The 21,805-nt window shown below is 41.2% G+C and overlaps 1 protein-coding gene across 1 annotated transcript in view; it reads left to right on the forward strand.

Annotated features, from left to right (window-relative positions):
- Positions 1 to 17,822: 17,822 nt before the first annotated feature.
- The window catches only part of fat3a (FAT atypical cadherin 3a), a 223,351-nt gene continuing 219,368 nt past the window's right edge, over positions 17,823 to 21,805 (forward strand). The window contains exon 1 of the mRNA XM_072455495.1: positions 17,823 to 17,930. The gene's annotated coding sequence lies outside the window, so the exon portion shown is untranslated. The remainder of the gene's footprint in view (positions 17,931 to 21,805) is intronic.

The raw sequence follows: 21,805 nt of genomic DNA on the forward strand, positions 1-21,805 counted from the left end.
CATGCCTTCAATAACCTACAATATATGTTTTGAATGACACATCTCTGCTGCGTTTGCCACAGCGCGCCGCCCTTGACCGGGCATGAACACTGCACGAGGGCCCCGTGTTATAAGACTGTTGGTAATGAGACGGCCTTTAAGAGCTTATCTGCTGCAGAGCCCTCCTCAGCACGGCTCCTGTGTGAGCGCCTCCGACCAATGAAAGAGTGTCGGGAAATGGCTTCTCTTATCATCCAGGTGCATTAAAACGAGCCCGGATGATTACTGTGGGCAGGCCGGGCCCCGCATTCAGCCCCCTCATCCTCCAGTCCAACGGGAATAAACAGCCTCTTCATCATTTATAATAGATTTGTTAAAATGGGAACTTAATGTTATGTAACTGCTCAAATGACTAAGCAATAATCGTGTGGTAATTAACATCAGCTCAGTCAACCGTGGGGAATGGAGAGACGAGACGCTGGTGTGCTTTGGTTTACATGTGGCAGGACATTTAAATTTAGATTTTGGCTATTTAGATTCATTTCAAACTGGTTTCTCTCCACGTTTGAATGGTTTCTTGTCCATCAGTAGAATCATTTACAATATTTCCTTAATCAATCACTAGATTTAGAGCCTGCTGTGTCACAAAAAGGTTGTAAATTAAATCTTATATTGAAAATACTGGGTTCTCATTGGCTTTCTCCCTCCCAAGAACGCTTTTGGTATATTGTAGTCATCTGGACTCTTTTCATTAGGAGGTCCCGGGATATATATAATTTATGGTCTTGTTTTTTCTTTCACTGTTTGTTTCTTATGTGTTGTTAAATAAATGAAAAACTAAAAAAAATAGAAACAAAAAATACAGGAAGTGACATCACACTAGGGACGCTCATTCCATTCAAAGTTTACGCACAATTTACACAAAAGAAACAACTTTTTGGACCCTATAAACATGAATTCAACAAACGAAAGGTGCTCTCATATATTTTAATTTGTCAAATAAAAAAACATTGTGACATTGGACGAGTTTTGCCCCAGTGGTTGCTAGTGCAACGTCATCAATTACAACCAGGAAGTAAAACGATGACCTAAAAAATGGCCAGAGCTGGAGCGGTCCAACCTGTCAAAGGCACTTTACATTCTGTTCACTAGCAGGGAAGAAATAACGAGGATGGAGCTCGACGATGGAGCTCGACGGTGGAGCTCGACGGTGGAGATCGACGATGGAGCTCGACGGTGGAGCTCGACGGTGGAGATCGACGGTGGAGCTCGACGGTGGAGATCGACGATGGAGCTCGACGGTGGAGCTCGACGGTGGAGATCGACGGTGGAGCTCGACGGTGGAGATCGACGGTGGAGCTCGACGGTGGAGCTCGACGGTGGAGATCGACGGTGGAGCTCGACGGTGGAGATCGACGGTGGAGCTCGACGGTGGAGCTCGACGGTGGAGATCGACGGTGGAGCTCGACGGTGGAGCTCGACGGTGTAGTGACGGTGTAGCGACGATCGAGCCTATTCAGAACCCCCCTCTGTAGATGGTGATGTGTTACGGTGAAGATGATAGAGACATGGGGTGGGAGGGCGGGGTCGAGAGAGCAGAGACGACAAGAGATACTGTGAATAGGCCTTATAAATAGGGCTTCTGGGTAATTAGAGGTTAGGGTTAGAGAGTGGGGCGTGTTCACTAGTGGAGTAGAGGTTGAGGCGTGGTCCCGCTCCTGAACACCAGTTGGCGATTAACATCTCCAACTTCCACTTGTCCAAACATTTGTGACTCGCCACCGCAATTGTTGGACCATGTCGGCCTCGGTGAAACTGAGAAAAACAGCATTTTACTTTTTTTTCCCCAAATTTGTGATTTTCATTTTTTTGCAGAATGTGCTAGTTGAAGTTATGAATAAGCCCCTGTGTGCTTCAGATAACACTATTGGTTGTCTTAAACGTATACATTAAGCTGTTAAAAATGTGGAGTTTTCGGGTCTTTTTCCTGCTCTCCTGGGGGGCGTCACCTTTTTCTAGCCAACGTGTTGTTTACATTTTCCACCAATCAGCTGTGATCCGCATGGCTACAGCTGCGTGCTCCGTGTTTTCCTCTCATTACTCCAGACCGTCTGCAGAGCACAGTCTTCAGAGCTTACATTTCCTGGACTACATTGCAACGGAACTGTTTACTCAGGTACACTTTTACTTTACTACTAAATTATTGCTTTAACGCTGTGTTTTAAGGCGGTCTCGTGATCACTTTAGAATCTTACTTGTCTGCTCCGGTGGAGCTAATGCTAAGCTAACATGTTGCTTCAGTGCACTCTGCAATACGGGCTTAATGTGACTACTTGCTGTTATCACCATGTTATCGGGTTATTTTTCGGCATGGGTTGGCCCGTGGGTTGTGTGGGTCGTGCTTTGTGTCTGTTTTATGCTGCTAAACCGGCTGTTACCCCCACAGCCCGGAGCTAAACGCAGCTATTCGGAGCTAAGTTGTAAGCTAAACTTTGCTATGTTATCGGGTTATTTTTCGGCGTTTTCTCTGTACAAATTATATACTTATGTAGTATTTCTTGACCCGTGGGTCGTGCTTTGTGTCTCTTTTATGGTGCTAAACCGGCTGTTAGGCCCGGAGCTAAACGCAGCTATTCGGAGCTATGTTGTAAGCTAAACTTTGCTACGTTATCGGGTTATTTTTCGGCGAGGGAAGAGAAAAAAACTACAACTCCCGATACCACTTCTGGTCACGTGGCTTACGTACGTTGCACGTCACGCACGCACTGCGTCACTCGAACCAATCACGCGCTTGCCTGGCCATTATCAGCTTCCTGTGTGTCTCTCTGTGCACGGTGTTGGGAGAGACAACAGGACGGCTGAACCAGGTAAGCTTTGCGACTAAAACACCCGCTTTTAATCACTTTAATGTGCGCCGGTTTTAAACTCGAGTGTATGTTTATGTTTTGGTGTGCTGTTCTGCAAGTGTTTTGCTTTTACGAGCCGTGTTATCTCAAGTGAGCTAGCTAGCCCCGCTAACCGAGGGCAGATGTCCCAATATCTCCGCGTTTTGCATCTTAAATACACCGTTAACGTCACAATGTGAACTGTTATCTGTGAAGCGTGTTATTCCCATATTACTGTTAACCCTAATCCTTTTATCCCCCTTTTCAGAATTGGCAAAGACACCCTGACTGACATGACCTGTCTCTACGTGAAGTCTGCTAAGGAGCGTGGTAAGTGTAAAACATTATTTTGGTGATTTTCGTGTTTTAATGATTAGAGTATAATTAACCATAAGCAACATCTGTTTTTTCAGGTGAGCCTGCAGTTGGTACATCAAGCTTCAGATCACTGTGGAAACAGCTTCTCCAACACATCAGAAGCTGCAGGCCACGCACAGATCATCAGATTATCAAGCGAGCATACATGAAGACCAGGGTTGACACTTTGGAAGACATCGCTGAGGTTAGTTTATATTATTTGACTACTGTAATGTGTAAACATTAGCCTGGCAAAACTTCAGTGCTGCTCTCTGCTTAAGATATGTTTCTTCTGTTCTCATTTTTTTACATTGTCGCCCTTGTCATCAGGTAGTGGAAAACGGCTCTCCTGAGTCTCACCTCAATATCCCACAGCTTGTTGGAACGGCGGATGGCAAAGTGTTTGTCAAGAACTTGGACTGGCAGAAGCATCTGAGTCCCTTCTTCAGACGGCTTCCAAAGATCAAGAGTTATCAGCACTTCAGGTATTTATATTGAAACTCTCACATTGTGTTAAAAAAAAAAAATAGTTAATGAGTGTTTTATGTGAAATAGTTAGCCATTTCTTAAATGTCCTGTTATTTGTTTACAGCTTTGATGCCAAGAGCCGAGAGTCACAGCACAGAAGAGTGCTGCACTGACGAAGAAGAGGATGAGGATGTGATCTCTGATGTAATTGGACTCTGATGGTGTACCTATGATGTCTATTATCTCATATGTTGCAGTTCGTATACCTGGCCCTGGCATCTGTTTATACGAGTTCTTCTATTGAGGGTGTTTTTTAAACTTCCTATAAATTATCTGTCCTTTCCCCCTGTATCTACTGCGTTGTAACATTAAAGGCTATCTTATCTTATCTTTTGTTGTTTGTGTTGAATCATTCAGTGCACCATTGTTGGTGCACTGAATCACCTGTGAATTATGTTTATCGACAAATGCAATGAACCCTATTCTCATTCTGATTCTTTGATTCGATTCAGGGCCTTTTGTAATCAAAGTATTTCCATTTTAATATAGTAACTTCTAATTCTGATTCAAGTCCAGTTCACATCAATAACAACACTCCTCTTGAGTCTTTAGTGACAGCTGTAGGGGAAGGTGGTGTCAGTGTGACAGGGGGGAGGGCTTATCTCAATGAGATGCAAATGAGCCCCCCTGTGACTCTGGGCTCGCTCCGGTGAGAAACTTTGGAAGCCGTTTTCTCAGTGAATGGGTTTGAGAGTTGTATACATTCAAATGACCACAACTTACTCAAATATGATCAGATCTACATGAGTGAGACATCATTGGAAAGCTTTGAATTCACACTTTCAGAATCTGTGAATAACTCAAAATGTCTCCGGGTAGACATGTAACTGGATTGGCCACGTTCAGTCACATTTGTAGTATCATCATTAGTATTCATATATGAGTATTCAAATCGAGTTTACTAGTGCTTCATAATTAAGAGTGTATTTTTGAGATCTCATGACTGTATCGATCCATCTATTCATACCATTCCACCCGGGACAAGTCCACATTTTGGTTCTTTATCGACCCTTATCTACAGCTGTGTGACGCTGCAAACGCTCTGATACAAGAACACACGACGTATCGACCGTCTCTGTTCCGCGAGTGTCGTCTGGCTTGTAGAAAATGAGGTCCAGACGTAAGAAACAGACGGCTGTGAGTGAAAAAAAAAAAAGAAAAAAAAGAAAAGAAAAAGCAAATCAAAATTTACTACAGACAAAAAAGTCAGTTTGAACGAAGACAGCGCCTGGAGTGAGAGGCGTCTGCACTTGTCATGTCGGGAGATAAAAATGGAAGCGAGACGTATCATCATCTGGAGCGCTCCCCCCGTTGCCTTGGCTCCGCGAGAGAACAACCAGCTATGACAAACTCCACAAAGAAGCACACGGCTTTCTGCACCATTTACCCAAAATAACGATAGCGCCGGGCCAAAAACGATTCAGAGGTCACTTCCTTCAGCTCTGTTGTTTTTTTTTCCTCCAAAGTCTATTTTAAGAGCCAGACTCCCATTGCTTCGGCTGCTGCTGCTGCTGCTGCTGCTGCTGCTGCTGCTGCTGCTGCTGCTGCTGCTGCTGCTGCTGCTGCTGCTGCTGCTGCTGCTGCTGCTGCTGCTGCTGCTGCTGCTGCTGCTGCATAAATCTACATTTGAAGGGGAGAAAATAAAGGTCCAGGGTAAACATGGAAGACTAGAGTGTTTTTTCAAGATGCTTCGCATTCCATTTTTCATTCTCTACACTTGGTGGTGAGAAAACTATTATGCCGTTCATTTATTCTCACACGTGCATAACCAGGCAAGGTGGATTTAGCGTCCCGTCCAATGACACGGCGACCAAATTTGGCGGCTGTTAGGATGGAATCAGTTTTAAGCGATGCCACGGTCGCCTCAATTTGATTATTTTTTAATTTCGAACAGTAAACTAATGAAGTGATGACATTAAGGCGAGACACTGCAAGAAGAAAAGGAATTTATCGTTTTCTGTAGTTTATTCCTATATATTGAAGAAATATAATGAAGATAAGGCCATTTTTTGTGTAAAAATATCCAAAACTGCACATATTTCGGACAATTACGACATTTTTTCTTCATTTTGTTGACATTAGTTACAAAAAATGTACTGATTTTGCCATTTTTTTTGCGTTAAAACGTGGATCAGGCTTAAAATTAGATATGAAAATATATGATATGAAAAATCTTCTTCTATACAGGATGTCAAAATCTTGTTAAGTGTAAAACTGGAAAGTTTGGCTGGTGTTTAGTTGTATAAAAGTGAATTTGTGCCGAGTGCTGCTATTGATTGGACTCATTGTTGGTGTTGTGACTGTGAACCAAAGATACTATTCCAAATTAAACATATTTTGAGAGAGCAAACTGACCACAAAGCCAAACTAATTAAAAAGACTTTTGCATGGAGTGTCTCACAAGCTGAAAAGCCAATATGTTCATTCGTAGAAAGTGCAAAGTTAAGTTGCACAACTCTTGCGTGAAGTCAAATACAAATTTTGGCTTTTCGCCTTCCAATAACGTCACGTGGAACATCCACTGCCTCAGACAGTGGAGTGATTAAGATATCGATCCAGCAACTCCATCACTGGCAGCAAACGCGCTTCAATTTTGCTGGATCGGGACATTATTGTAATATTTGATTTTCATTTCCGTCGCGCGGATATTGACAATGGTGTAATGTACTTTGGGCTTTAGGTGGCGCGCTGTCTGTTGCTTTGTGGCAAATGATGAAAGAAAAAAGAACAGAGAGCTTGATCAGTAAAAACAAGAAATCTTAATATACTCATGAAACCTTAACATAAATGCAAAACACATGGCATTATAGCGTTTCCACAATACAGCGCAGTTTTGCCATTAATATATCATATGTCCGGCGTGCCATATTCCCCGAACCAAACCGCCACTGCAGTCGTTATTGAAGTGCAGAAAGAGGGATATTAAAGCAACACGAGACGCAGGATCAAATAAAGTGGGCTCCATTATGACGCCCGTAAGAGGAGATTTATATCATGTGTCTGAAGTCGGCCCATTCTCTCTGTGCGAAATGACACGCGACGCCGCATCAAACAGACAGTAATGTTGACTTTGTGGATTAGAAAGAAGGAGCAGGAGAAAGAACAGCGTCGGATCTAAGTCCGGGACGGCTTTATTGCGACTTTTATGTGCTATTGTCAAACTCTGAGGCGGTTCAAGGGCAAAAATCTGGGCCTTGGATCACGCTGACCGACAAATTACAGTTTGATGGAAGTGAGAAGTAAACACAGATATACGACAAATGCAGCATTGAACTCAAAACACGTTAATGCTGCGCTATATTGAAAATGTTTGATCTTCATGGAGACGTTATTCCTTTGCCTGGAATGTATTTATCAATGGCAATAAACGCATCTATTTACAGTTGTGGATGAAGTTCTCCATTTTGTTACGTACCGTATTTTCTGAACTATAAGTCGCACCGGAGTATAAGTCGCACCAGCCAAAAAATGCATAATAGAGAAGAAAAAAACATAAATTAGTTGCAATGGAGTATGAAATGCGGATGCAAGTGTGAAAATAACAAATAATATCACATATAAGTCGCTCTGGAGTATAAGTATAAGTATAAGTCGCTTTCTGCAAAACCATGAAAAAAGGTGCAACTTATAGTCCAGAAAATACGGTTAAAGTGTAGAAGAAAGACCAAATAGTGACTAAAGTAAGAGTATGACAAACTAACTGTATTGAAAATGTACTCAAAAGGTATTGCATACATATTTAAGAGCGAAATACAGTCATCTTGATAAAGGATTGTGCCGAGGCGACTGAATCGATAACTTCATTTTCCCATTGTTTATTGGGTTTGCCTTGGAAGCCGCTTTTCCTGGGGTCATTTTAATTTCAAATATAACAAGGCAAGATTGGAAGCAAATTTTAATAACTTATAAATACAGGAGTTTTCTTTTTTACATACATTTGCTACACTTTGCTTCTTGTTTCCAGGTTAAATAAAGTTTCAAGAAATGCAATACGACAACAGTGATATTACAAACAAATGTGAGTTTATGCAGGTTCACACACGCTATTTCACGTCAATTCATACATTTGAGTTGCTTTTTGGAGCTATAAACACTGCCTTTGTTCCCTTATATTCTGTGGTAAATGATTGCATTCCTGACTCGCTCCAAACATTGTAATTTTTATGTATATATTCTTCATAAATGTGCACAAAACATGAGAAAATGATCTGTACTTTTCAGTCCTTCAGTTCATATTCCTGCTGTCAAATGGAGTGAAGTAAAAAGTAACCCCTGTCAAATGCACACATAAATATACACATAAATATATATATATATATATATATATATATATATATATATATATATAAATGTATCCTTTGTTACTTTCTAACACTGCTATTTACTAAATTACAGGTATTTTTATTTCGCAAAAAATACCTCGAAAAACATGCATTCTAACTGTGAGCGCGCTCGTCTCTCCACAGACCTGACCTGTAACTTGGCCTGGTGGATTCAGCTGCTTGTCTCCATGGAGATAGACTGGTTTAATGCAGAGGAATAAATGAGGCCAAGCAGTAACATCCTCCAGAAGATTTGCGTATAAAGATGTAAATGCAAATCGACATTATTTTATAACAGTTGTGAATATATTTCCCTCAAAAATCTGCCAATGCACAGTAAAAAGTACAGTATTGACTGGGGATTGGGGAAAAGAGAATAATAATTTTAATTCAGCAAAGCAATTGTTTAGAGGGGCAAAGTCGGTAACTCAAGAACTCAAGAACTCAGTGAAATGGAGAGTGTTTGTCATCGATGAATCCGTTGTGTCCCTCGGGAGCTCGCGGTCCGATCTTCTCCAGATACGTCGAGCTTGGGAGCCCTCACTGGTCAATAAGCAGCTATAATTAAACACAACTGGACTCAATTATTAATTAAACAATATCTGAGGCTGAGTGTCCGCTTTCAGTCAATAGCCATTAGACTGTAATGGAGACAGAGCTCACCTCTGCGCTCACTGCAGGACAAACTCTGGATATCGAGCTTTTACGGGCTGTTTAGTGTTTAAGTGGACATGTCTGCTCTCCTCTTCAGTCACATCTGCTCAATAAAAGTCAACATTCACATTTGACATCATGGAGGGTCTGCTACCTGCTTGTCTCCATGGAGATGTCATCGTTTTGCCTTGTATATCTCCAGGAGACAATGGTCGTGCAACGATGGGCCAAGTTACTCGCCTGACCAGCCTTTCCCAACACGTTTTGACAGACTTTACAAAACCTGAGGGTCTGGGATCCAACCCAGTCGCTCCAATTTCCAAAGGGAGTGATTGACAGGCGGATTAACCAATCAGACAAACGTATTGTCCGTTCGTGTCTAAACAAACATGGTGGATTACGAGGAAAGAATACAAATAACACAGACTGAGAAACGTTGCCGACTTCTGCTGAGTCAACAAGCGACGCACTAAACCCTGTCAATCTGAGGTGAATGAAGTTATATATTTTGTTCTGAATGTTCCGAAAATATTTGAGAGACGTCTTCTGCATTTGAGAGACACGTGACACAAAGTCTTCCGCATTTGAGAGACACGTGACACAAATTAGCGGCGGTGGTTGGACCGGTAAATGCTGGAAAGTTTTTTTTGACGCCCCCCAATGGTCCGATTCCAGACCGAGACACATTCGAACAGAAGGTGGGCGGGGCTGTCGGGTCAGGCAAGCAAGTTACAGGTCAGATGTTTTTTTCATACTGAAATAAAGCATTGTGCAGTTTGTGTTCAAATGTTAGTCTTCATTTTGTCAGTTATTAGATACGGACAAATGTACATTCTAGAGGGGATTTGGAATATCTAATTTAATATTTATTTTTTAATATGAAATTTCTCTTAGAGTTAAAAAGTAAATACATTGGGTTTAGAATTAGATGTCAGCAAATCCTTCAATGCGTTCCATCAACATCTAGTACAAGAGTGTAAAGGCTGGTGTGTAGGTGCTACTTCAAGGCCTGATCTTTAAGTCTCTTTGGGAGAAAATTTTGAGATATCAGCCTTTGAAGTTACAATGCCCCATATAAATATAGCAGCACAACACAAAAGATGAAAAGTACTGGTAGCGTTTTGTTGTTGTTGATGAAATGCTTAGAGCGGAAATGCACGTGGAGCCGTTCAGGAGAGATCGCTTTCAACCAAAAGAACAGAATCTCTGGACCATCATTACCTCACTCGCAGCACATGAATAGGCGACTAACTGGGTTAAGTGTCTTGCCCAAGGACACAACAACCTTCTGCCTGGACTGGAATCAAACCAGTTACACAACACCGGCCGTAGTATCCTGCATTGTTCCCCCGTCTGTTCCCTTATCTGGACGAGTCTGCGTTTCCAGTGGTTGGCAGCCTCGTCTGGTCCACAGCCAACGTTCAAGCCGACATCGTCCAAACCTGTCGCTGCCCCGTTTAATGAGTTTATGGTGAGAAACGCTCGTGCTCGTCCTCTCCAGACTCTACGGCACAGACAGCAGCAGAGGATTATGGTCGCTCCGCACCTCTCTGTTGGCACCGGCTTCTGTACTGGCAGAGTGAAGCTTACAGGTGTGTGTGTGTGTGTGTGTGTGTGTGTGTGCGTGCGTGCGTGCGCGTGCGTGTGTGTGTGCGTGTGTGTGTGTGTGTTTGTGTGTTTGTGTGCGTGCGTGTGTGTATGTGTGTGTGTGTGTGTGTGTGTCTGTGTGTGTTTGTGTGTGTGTGTGTGTGTGTGTGTGTGCGTGTGTGTGTGTCTGTGTGTGTTTGTGTGTGTGTGTGTGCGTGTGTGTGTGTGTTTGTGTGTTTGTGTGTTTGTGTGCGTGCGTGTGTGTGTGTGTGTGTGTGTGTGTCTGTGTGTGTTTGTGTGTGTGTGTGTGTGTGCGTGTGTGTGTGTCTGTGTGTGTTTGTGTGTGTGTGTACAGAATACACCACAGAACTATGAGTTAATATGAGATTTTGAATTGGTAATTCATTTTGGTGTGTTTATATTCATAGACACAGTTTCAAAGGAAGTCATTTGGACAGTGTTTAAAAATCAATCTGAAAGTCATTTTCAATCTGAAGGAGTTGCTCTGTGAAGTGAGGAAGTACACTGATTTATTTATTTGTATTTATTTTATCGCATATAATTTCCTATCCAGTGAAGCACTTTAAATTACTTTGTGTACAAATTGTGCCGTACTAATGCCATTGCATTGAATTACCTGAAAAGTAAAATTCCAAAATGTTTTCCAATAGTCACATGACTTTAAATATAGCATTTTGACACTGCCGTTTTCTAATTACAAAAATAAACATAATAAATATACTGTAAGTAAAAATAGCCTCCATATGACATAACTCTACATGTGTGCTTTAATATGTCCGGATTGCGTCTTCACGTCTCAATTCACAGTTGGCCGTGGAGAGTTCTTTCGGAAGTATTATGACAAATATTTTTCTTTGACCTTTTTGTTTACTTTTTAAACATTTGCGAATGCGTCTCCGTGGACACATCCTGCCGGCAACGCCAGTATTTTGACGTCTGCTCTCGAGCTCTATATCGTTAAAGGATTATGTCATTACTCCTGCTGCTTACTACCCTGTTATTATTATTATTATTATTATTATTGTTAGAGCGTTTGCCTCATTTTATCTTACCCATAAGGCTTTGCAAAACGAGTGTATAGGCTATAATAAAGTATACTGCTCTGGCCTCTGACATGTTTTTAATACACCAGAAGGTAAAGATCATTTTTCTACTCTTTATGGAACGTGGAACAGCCAATTCAACCGTATAATTTAATAATTTTGCAGTCAGTCAATTTTGTGATTTATGACTGTTGTGTTAATTAAAAGAAAAAGTGCACACGTTGAGCCTGCAGGTTTGCAACTGACACTTTTACCGAAACAATGCCTTCAGTATGAACGTGGCAACAAAAAAGCACAAAGTTTGACCTTTAATTTACTACTTTTTTGGAATTTGTTCTTGTCTCGCTCACTTTTGATTGGCAACATTCACTCATTAATGTTGTTTCAGGTGGTAGTTTGTTGTTATAATATAATTGTTTCTTTTTTGTGTGTGTGTTTGTGCTCCGTCTCGAGATCAAACTCAAATATGTCGGTGAGATTTCTGCTCTGCACTGTAGATAAAGCACATGTATCAAACAGAGGTGCATTAGGATCTATTATTATCTGTATCCATGGCGACAAGCAGGTGACTCTACCAGGCCATGTACAGGTCAGAACCAATTAAACACATTCAAGTCTGTTTGACAAGTTCTCCTGTTCCTCTAGTTATGACTTGGACAATAAAAGTTTCTTCTTCTACTTTGATGTTTTATGGCGGTATCCAAGTGTCACATCATAGTTGTACGTCTTAGACTTTAGACTTTCTTCTTCTTCTTCTTCTTCTTCTTCTTCTTCTTCTTCTTCTTCTTCTTCTACTTCTTCTTCTTCTTCTTCTTCTTCTTCTTCTTCTTCTTCTTCTTCTTCTTCTTCTTCTTCTTCTTCTTCTTCTTCTTCTTCTTCTTCTTCTTCTTTTCAAAATAAAAGTTTAAAATGACAGGAAGTAGACCTGAGTTCTAAAACGGACTCCCTCTGTGATGTCATCAAAAGGCGACGTGCCATTGAAAACACGGACAATTCACACGAAACTGACACAATTCAAGTGTTTTCAGGTAATATTTATTGTCAAATCAGAATTGTTTTGTTATGCATATGCATGTTGGCTCTTGTTTATGGTTGTGGTTGCTAGGTAACAGTTGTGGGATTACCTCTGCCTATGACCCATCTGCTGTCCAAACAGGAAGTACAATAATAAATCTCACAAAAATGGTAAAACTGGGGACAAATAGGCAAATTGTTTAGTCAAATCTGAAATATAATTGTGTTCTCGAGTGAAATAACTGTTGCATGACTTTAAAGTAGATTAAATTATGCTTCGATGAGATTGGAACTCGGACCTCGGAGTTTCTGTGTTTATTAAAATTACCAGTATATTACAGTAACAACTCAATCAAGTTATGAAAATAAGGAAAGTGCTCAAATCAGCCTAATGCACATTTAAATGTATTGACCCAGAGCCTGTTATTACATTTCCAGTCGGTTTGAGAGTGAATGTTTGCTTTTGTTGTCATCATCATTTGTTGTATGTAGACGTTATAGCAACATTAGCGTAGCTGCGCCTTTCTAACGGCAGAAGCTCGGAGGCAGCACAGGAGCAGGTTCACAGACAGCAGGGGGCAGGTTCTATTATTACCCTTTTATTATTAATTGTTTTATGTTGCACATTAACACCGAGACAAGCTCCTACAGTCAATGACAATGAATGTAAATGTCGGTGTAATCCCTCATTCGTCCAGGCGTGTTCCATAGTAGAAAAAGCTTCAGTTGTTGTCATCTGGACTCAGTTTGAAAAAATAGACGTTTCGACTCTCATCCAAGAGTCATTGTCAATAAAAGAATTTAGATCGATCTAAATCGAATTTCGATCTAAATTCTTTTATTGACAATGACTCTTGGATGAGAGTCGAAACGTCTATTTTTTCAAACTGAGTCCAGATGACTACAACTGAAGCTTTTTCTACAATGAATGTAAATGGCAAAAATGGCAAAACTTCCTATAAGTTATCTGTTCTTTTCCTCTGTATCTACCTGCGTTGCAACAATGAAATTTCCCCATGTGTGGACAATAAAGGATTATCTTATCTTATCTTAATAAAGCTTTTCTGAGTGGAAAGCAGATAAAGGTAGAATAACCAAGTTGTCATTTATTTAACCTTTGCAATAATCTTTTAAGTTTGTTTTTAGTTTTAAGTTTGTTTTTTTTAGTTTGATTTCTTTAGTTTCAACCCTGAAGTGGACAATTCCTTTCCTTTTTCTTTCTTTTCATTTATTTAATTTAATTTTTCACTGACAAATAATAAGTGTAGGAAAAATGTGCTAAAAGACTTTCTGTTTTTAAATATGTACTCTCTCTTTAAAATAAAACATTTTTTCATCAAAATGACAAGTAGCATTAGTATTAGCAATACAACTGGAGCGAGAGTAACCTTGTATTTACTGTGCCAAGTGTTGAAATGGTAATATCTTCTGTATTTTAAATTCAAGAACCACAACACGACGTTTACAATCAGAATAGTTTTGCTGAGGATAAAAGCAACTTGATTATGGAAAACAGCCCAACCTTGATGAAAAATGGTCCTTTAACACAGAAGGAACTTTTATTGTCACAAATCTGGTCAATAATGATGCGTACACTTCACAATATGTAGGAGTTGTTTATTGTTAAAGATGGACATATAAAATACAGACTGTAAAGAGAAATGGGGCTGTGTGGAGTGCAGTTTATGTAAATTTAGTCCCGTCATATCCGCTAGTTGTTTTGTTCCTCTCCATCTCTAATTGATGTGCTGTCTTTCCATAAAGCTGACGTTGTAGTTGTAAGATTAAAACAAGTGCAACTGTTTTGCAGGGGAGCAGTGCATAATATCAATAAATAATACTATAAACATGAAAAACATCCATTACATTCGAGTTTATTAAGATTGACATGGCAAATAAACATGTTATATCAGAGCAAATGTTAGTCAACCTGGATCAAATGTGTTCCGTTCGTACTGTTTGTGTATCAAAAGGAGTAAGGACAACTTATGAGGGACACAATCTAGGACAGGGGTCTCCATCTTTTCCCCCCAGAGAGCGCTGCATTGTTAGTTTGTATAACAGAGACAGTTAGCGAGCCTTACATAGGGTTAAACGTAAACCAATATCCATTACCTAGAGACAAAAGTGTGGCATGTGCAGTATCTTTACAATTTACAATGGTCCAATGAGAAGAGAGAACCACATTATGGACTGGGACGGGGCCGAGGACAGACAACATTGTGGATGAAGGAGGCAATTTGAATACAGAAACTTGCCCACGGGACTGTCAACCGGAAGGACGGGGCCTTGTTACGCTCACACACCTGGGATACTGTCCTGAAGGGGTCGGACTGCAGATGGCGCTGTTGTCCTGCCACTACGGGTAGGAAATGGAGAAAAAATAATAATAAAAATAACAAAAAATAAATTAAATTAAATTAAAAAATAAAAATAAAAATAAAAATAAAAATAAAAATAAAAATAAAAATAAAAATAAAAATAAAAATAAAAATAAATATAAATATAAATATAAATATAAATATAAATATAAATATAAATAAAAATGAAAATGAAAATGAAAACAAAAAATGAAAATAAAAATAAAAAGATAAAATAAAGTAAAGTAAAAATAGCTAGCATAAGACTAAATAGTACTAATACTAATGGTAAGTCAACAAAACACTCTTATTTACATCAGTTGTATGCACATGAATATGGCCTTAATTGCTTGTGAGTACGACAGTAATAACACATGAATATGACGGTATTGCACATGGTTAATTCAGTATTGCACATGAATATGACGGTATTGCACATGGTTAAGTCAGTATTGCACATGAATATGACGGTATTGCACATGGTTAATTCAGTATTGCACATTAATATGACGGTATTGCACATGGTTAAGTCAGTATTGCACATGAATATGACGGTATTGCACATGGTTAATTCAGTATTTCACATGAATATGACGGTATTGCACATGGTTAATTCAGTATTGCACATGAATATGATGGTATTGCACATGGTTAATTCAGTATTGCACATGAATATGACGGTATTGCACATGGTTAAGTCAGTATTGCACATGAATATGACGGTATTGCACATGGTTAATTCAGTATTGCACATTAATATGACGGTATTGCACATGGTTAAGTCAGTATTGCACATGAATATGACGGTATTGCACATGGTTAATTCAGTATTTCACATGAATATGACGGTATTGCACATGGTTAATTCAGTATTGCACATGAATATGACGGTATTGCACATGGTTAAGTCAGTATTGCACATGAATATGACGGTATTGCACATGGTTAATTCAGTATTTCACATGAATATGACGGTATTGCACATGGTTAATTCAGTATTGCACATGAATATGACGGTATTGCACATGGTTAATTCAGTATTTCACATGAATATGACGGTATTGCACATGGTTAATTCAGTATTGCACATGAATATGATGGTATTGCACATGGTTAATTCAGTATTGCACATGAATATGACGGTATTGCACATGGTTAATTCAGTATTATACATGAATATGACGCTACATCGCAGTCTTGTTGATGAAGATTGAGAAATCAGGTATAAAAGGTATAAAAGGTCAGGTATAAAACACAAACAAACTGGTCTGAAAATATACTTTTCAAATGTAATTACAATGTATTTGAAACTTGTTTATTGTAAGTAGTACAGAGCTAGTAGCACTATTTGTAGGCCTAATACTTATGGTTTTACCCCATGAGAGATATATGGAGCATGATATAAGGACCATGACCCCTTAGAGTAAAAGGCGCTCACTGAACAGTAAAACGACATGTCCCATCGTTGACAAAATGACAAAAGAACACAATTAAATTTAACAAATGCTATTGATGGGATTCATCTGTTATGGCCATATTTAACAGCCTCAGGTTCACATGAAACAAGTGAGCCATTGTGCGCACTTTAAACCGTCAGTGATTTTAATAACCCGCCGCTAACGACTTGTGGCTGCGGCGCAACCTTCCTCCTCCTCCTCCTCCATCTCTCGTCCTCCTCCTCCATCTCTCCTCCTCCTCCTCCTCCTCCTCCATCTCTCCTCCTCCTCCTCCATCTCTCCTCCTCCTCCTCCTCCATCTCTCCTCCTCCTCCTCTCCTCCTCCTCCTCCTCCTCCTTCATCTCTCCTCCTCCTCCTCCTCTCCTCCTCCTCCATCTCTCCTCCTCCTCCTTCTCTCCTCCTTCATCTCTCCTCCTCCATCTCTCGTCCTCCTCCTCCATCTCTCCTCCTACTCTCCTCCTCCTCCATCTCTTCTCCTCCTCCTCCATCTTTCCTCCTCCTCCTCCTCCTCCTCCTCCTCCATCTCTCCTCCTCCTCCTCCTCCTCCTCCATCTCTCCTCCTCCTCCTCCTCTCCTCCTCCTCCATCTCTCCTCCTCCTCCATCTCGTCTCCTCCTCTCCATTTTTATTCCTCTCCTCCTCCTCCTCCATCTCTCCTCCTCCTCGATCTCTTCTCCTCCTCTCCTCTCAATTTTTCCTCCTCTCCTCCTCCTCCTCCTCCATCTCTCCTCCTCCTCCATCTCTTCTCCTCCTCCATCTCTCCTCCTCCTCCATCTCTCCTCCTCCTCCTCCTCTCCTCCTCCTCCATCTCTTCTCCTCCTCTCCATTTTTCCTCCTCCTCCTCCTCCATCTCTCCTCCTCCTCCTCCTCCATCTCTCCTCCTCCTCCATCTCTTCTCCTCCTCCATCTCTCCTCCTCCTCCATCTCTCCTCCTCCTCCTCCTCTCCTCCTCCTCCATCTCTTCTCCTCCTCTCCATTTTTCCTCCTCCTCCTCCTTCATCTCTCCTCCTCCTCTCCTCCTCCTCCATCTCTCCTCCTCCTCCTTCTCTCCTCCTTCATCTCTCCTCCTCCATCTCTCGTCCTCCTCCTCCATCTCTCCTCCTACTCTCCTCCTCCTCCATCTCTTCTCCTCCTCCTCCATCTTTCCTCCTCCTCCTCCTCCTCCTCCTCCTCCATCTCTCCTCCTCCTCCTCCTCCTCCTCCATCTCTCCTCCTCCTCCATCTCGTCTCCTCCTCTCCATTTTTATTCCTCTCCTCCTCCTCCTCCATCTCTCCTCCTCCTCGATCTCTTCTCCTCCTCTCCTCTCAATTTTTCCTCCTCTCCTCCTCCTCCTCCTCCTCCATCTCTCCTCCTCCTCCTCCTCTCCTCCTCCTCCATCTCTTCTCCTCCTCTCCATTTTTCCTCCTCCTCCTCCTCCATCTCTCCAAGCGAAACAATCCACCGCGTCCAGGTCTTTACTCTGCGTCCTGTAGGCTGCGCTGTGCCCGCTCGTGTCTGCACGCTCCCCGCGGCCGTGAGCGCGCCTCAGCAGCAGCAGCAGCAGCAGCAGCGGCGTGAGAGGAGGAGAGAGAGACGGGGGAGAGAGGGAGAGAGTGTGTGAGGAGCACTGCACTATCACTGAGCCACATTCAGTCTCCGCGCTTTGCTTTTTCCCCCCGCGTTGTGGATGTTACGCCGGACTAGGACTCACTTTTTCCCCGGGAATCGGAGCCTCGCGGCCGGGTAAGTTGCGCGCACCGACCCGCTCTTATGGCTCTTTTTCCATGGGTTAAACTTTGAAGATGTGCGGCGGTGGAATGAGGCTCGTAACGTGAGCCAACGCGGGGGGGGGGAATGATGCATGCGCGGCGCAACTGTTAAACCGTTATTGTGCAGATTTGTTGCTTTTTTTTAAAAAATGTGCGTGTTGTGCGTTAAAAAAGAACAACGAGGGGATAAAAGCTGACTGAATGGCCGCGCACGGGGGGCTCTGCTGGGCTGCACGGGACATCTGAGGGTCCGGTCTCTTGGTGCAATCTCTGCGTGCGCCCCGTGTCCACTTGTCATTGCGCTCTCCTTGATTTCACGCGGGACCCTCGGCGCTGGCTCGTCGCGCACATCCCCCGCACCGCAACGCTATTTTACGCACACATTCTTTTGCTGATGGCGCGCGGAAAAGCTTCAAAAATGCTGCTGACACCGGCCTACCCCGCTAGTTTATGTTAATTACCCCCCCCCCCCCCCTACACCACCACACGCTGGAGTCTGGAGGATGTCACATGCGCGCTATTGGCACGGACAGCAAAGCAGGCGTAATTGGCTGCGCGGAAGCAAGTGTCCAAGACTTGAGCGCACACGGCACAGTTTGGAGATGTCCCGTTGTGTGTAAGTGTGTGTAAGTGTGTAAGTGTGTAAGTGTGTAAGTGTGTAAGTGTGTAAGTGTGTGTGTGCGTGTGTGTGCGTCTTGAAGGTGAGGGTGGAGCCGCTGTCACTGTAAAGGGAGGCGTCTGCAAAAAGGCGATCGGGATGCAAGAGATGGGTTGAAATGCAAAGACGTGATTGGACGAGGGGGAGATGGATAGGCTCGTTTCATATGTTACATTACTGTCCTGTGAGGAGGCTTTTCATTACAAGCGTTTTTGCATAATGCGTTGAAAAAAAAAAGGATTGATGGAGCCAGATGTAATTTCATTTTTTTTTTCTTTTGCTCTGGTTAATGGTTTTGTGCTAATAGATTTACTGCTGATAACTGCAACATAGTGTGTCCCGTTATCTGTATCTGAGGGTAGTCTCTCTCTCTCTCTCTCTCTCTCTCTCTCTCTCTCTCTCTAGTATAAGCTGGCCACAACTGGTTTGTTATTGGATAATTTCAACGTTTTGTGCGTGATGAGCGGTTTGAATGTTCGCTTTATCATGGCAATGTTGTTTGAGATGATTTGAATTCCCTAGAGCTCTTGTTGGAAGTGAGTGGCGAGGCGGTTTGTGTGGAATAGAGCTGAGGATGTGGAGATTCTCTTTGGATTGGGTTCAAAATGGGCGTGAGAGGGACGGTTCATGCTCAGGGATGTCAGGATGATTCGGTTAATCGATAATCATGATTATTCAGGTCACAATATAAAAAAAACGATGATTGTGACAATTTTAGAAGCAAAATCAAGTCTTTTTAGTTCAATCTATAGCCTCAAAATATACCTAAATATGTTTTACCTGGCTGTTTTTGTCACATTTAACGTTATTTTGACTTATAGAAAAGGTTTATTTCGTAAAGCTAATCACAAACTTGACAAACACGTTAAAGAAAGAAAATTCACAAAATCCCTGTTGTGGTGTCACAGTCTAAATAATCATGAATAATCATTAAATCATCATGTTTTTTTCTCAATAATAATAATAATCGTAACTCTAAAATTTGATATCCTGACATCCCTATTCATTTTAGATGCTTTCAAAGTAAAGTCAGGGATGGTTTGGAGGAGATTTATTCACGAATTGAAAGCGAGTTTGTGTGTGAGAAAAAATAAAATCATTTCCAAAAGGATTAATTTTTGTTAAATTTTAATACGAGAGAATGAGAACCAACCATTTCTAATCAATATTAATCAAGATCTGCAGCCAATACTCAGTTAGTCAGCAATAGAAATGTTCTTGTATAGATTGTACCACTGATTAAAGTCTCACTTGTTGTGTTAAAGAAACTAATTCTGAAAAGCATTGGAAGACAACACGCAAACAATTGGGGCGGATCATTGTAACGGGACAAACTTGCGCTAACGTTGTTCAGTCTGTAACATTCTTCTCAGTTTGAGGCTGTCTATTTATTACTGTAGAGTTCCTGACCTCACACTGACAAACTGACCCCTCGGACTAAAACCAGCCCTGCCCACCAGGACGACTGAGAGGGCAAACGTGGGCTAACGGCAAGTTTATACTTCCTTTCAGATCAACACATCATGTCTACTGTCCAAGCACATGCAGATAATAGCGGGATAAGGATCCTTGTCCAAAAATGTGACTTTTTTCCATTTAATTTGATATCTGGACCTGAAAACTACCAATGCATTAAAGGTTCACTGTGTAACCTTTGCTATCTTTTTTTTTTTAAATTAAAGGTGTTTTTACAGCAAAAAAAAACTAAAACAAAACAAGTATTAAAGGGGCATGTGCTCAACTTTCTGCTGATTTACAGCATTTTCCGAACTATAAGTTGCACCTTTTTTCATAGTTTGGGCCGAGGTGCGACTTATACTTACATTTATACTTATACTCCAGTGCGACTTATATGTGATGTTATTTGTTATTTTCACACTTGCAACCGCATTTCATACTCCAGTGCAACTTATATATGTGTTTTTCTTCTCTATTATGCATTTTTTGGCTGGTGCGACTTATACTCCAGTGCGACTTATATATGTTTTTTTCTTCTTTATTATGCATTTTTTGGCTGGTGCGACTTATACTCCCGTGCGACTTATATATGTGTTTTTCTTCTCTATTATGCATTTTTTGGCTGGTGCGAGTTATACTCCAGTGCGACTTATATATGTTTTTTTTCTTCTTTATTATGCATTTTTTGGCTGGTGCGACTTATACTCCCGTGCGACTTATATATGTGTTTTTCTTCTCTGTTATGCATTTTTTGGCTGGTGCGACTTATACTCCAGTGCGACTTATATATGTTTTTTTCTTCTTTATTATGCATTTTTTGGCTGGTGCGACTTATACTCCAGTGCGACTTATAGTCCGGAAAATGCGGTAACTTGAAACATGGCCCGGCGGCGTCAAATGCTCGTCTCCGTGGATATAGTAAAGCAATAAGAGCTCCAAGGAGACAGGCAGGAGTCTTTAAAAGCAAAGTGCCAATGATGTGAGATTTATTTGTTTGACAATTCTCATAAAGTATTATTGACTGTGTTTGCGTCTAAGACCGGACGCGATACACGCCTCACGATACGACAATATCACCATTTTGCGATAATCGATATGTTGCTCGTGATATGGTACAATATCCCCACATTTTTTTTTAAAGAACCCAATACATTTTAACAACTTCTTAGTCAAACCATGAACTGCACAAACTACATAAACTTAAATACACTTTATTATGATTAAATACATTTTAATCATCAATACGTCAAATGTTTGGCGTAAAGTTTCCTTTCTTTAAACCAAATCATTCGTGAAATGATACCAAAAAAATGACTCATGGCGATATATCGATTCAGCAGCGCACGATATCGATACTGTACCATCAAATTTAGTATCACGGTATTTCGATATCCTGACATTTTAGCCGTATTTTTTCATATATATATATTTTTTTCACATTTTTCTAAACAAATAGATGAAAATTAGAAAATAACCAGAGAGTACAAAATAAAATAAAACCACACATCATCTAAACATAAATACAAACAGGCATATTTGAATTAAAACAACCATCAAATTTCGTCCAAAGTCTATTGAATTCGCCCATTTCTAAATGTTGTCATTTTTTCCATTTGTCGAATGTCTGCCACGATCTCAGTCCAGTCCTTCATCGCCGGTGTGGTTCATCCCTTTTCCCTGCCACCAGAAGTATAACCCAAATGTGTCCACCGATCGTGTCCACGGCAGGAGTT

The sequence above is a fragment of the Eucyclogobius newberryi genome, unplaced genomic scaffold, assembly GCF_026437365.1.
Source record: "Eucyclogobius newberryi isolate DKJ021-1_F unplaced genomic scaffold, fEucNew1.0.hap1 SCAF_10, whole genome shotgun sequence".
Taxonomy (NCBI): domain Eukaryota; kingdom Metazoa; phylum Chordata; class Actinopteri; order Gobiiformes; family Gobiidae; genus Eucyclogobius; species Eucyclogobius newberryi.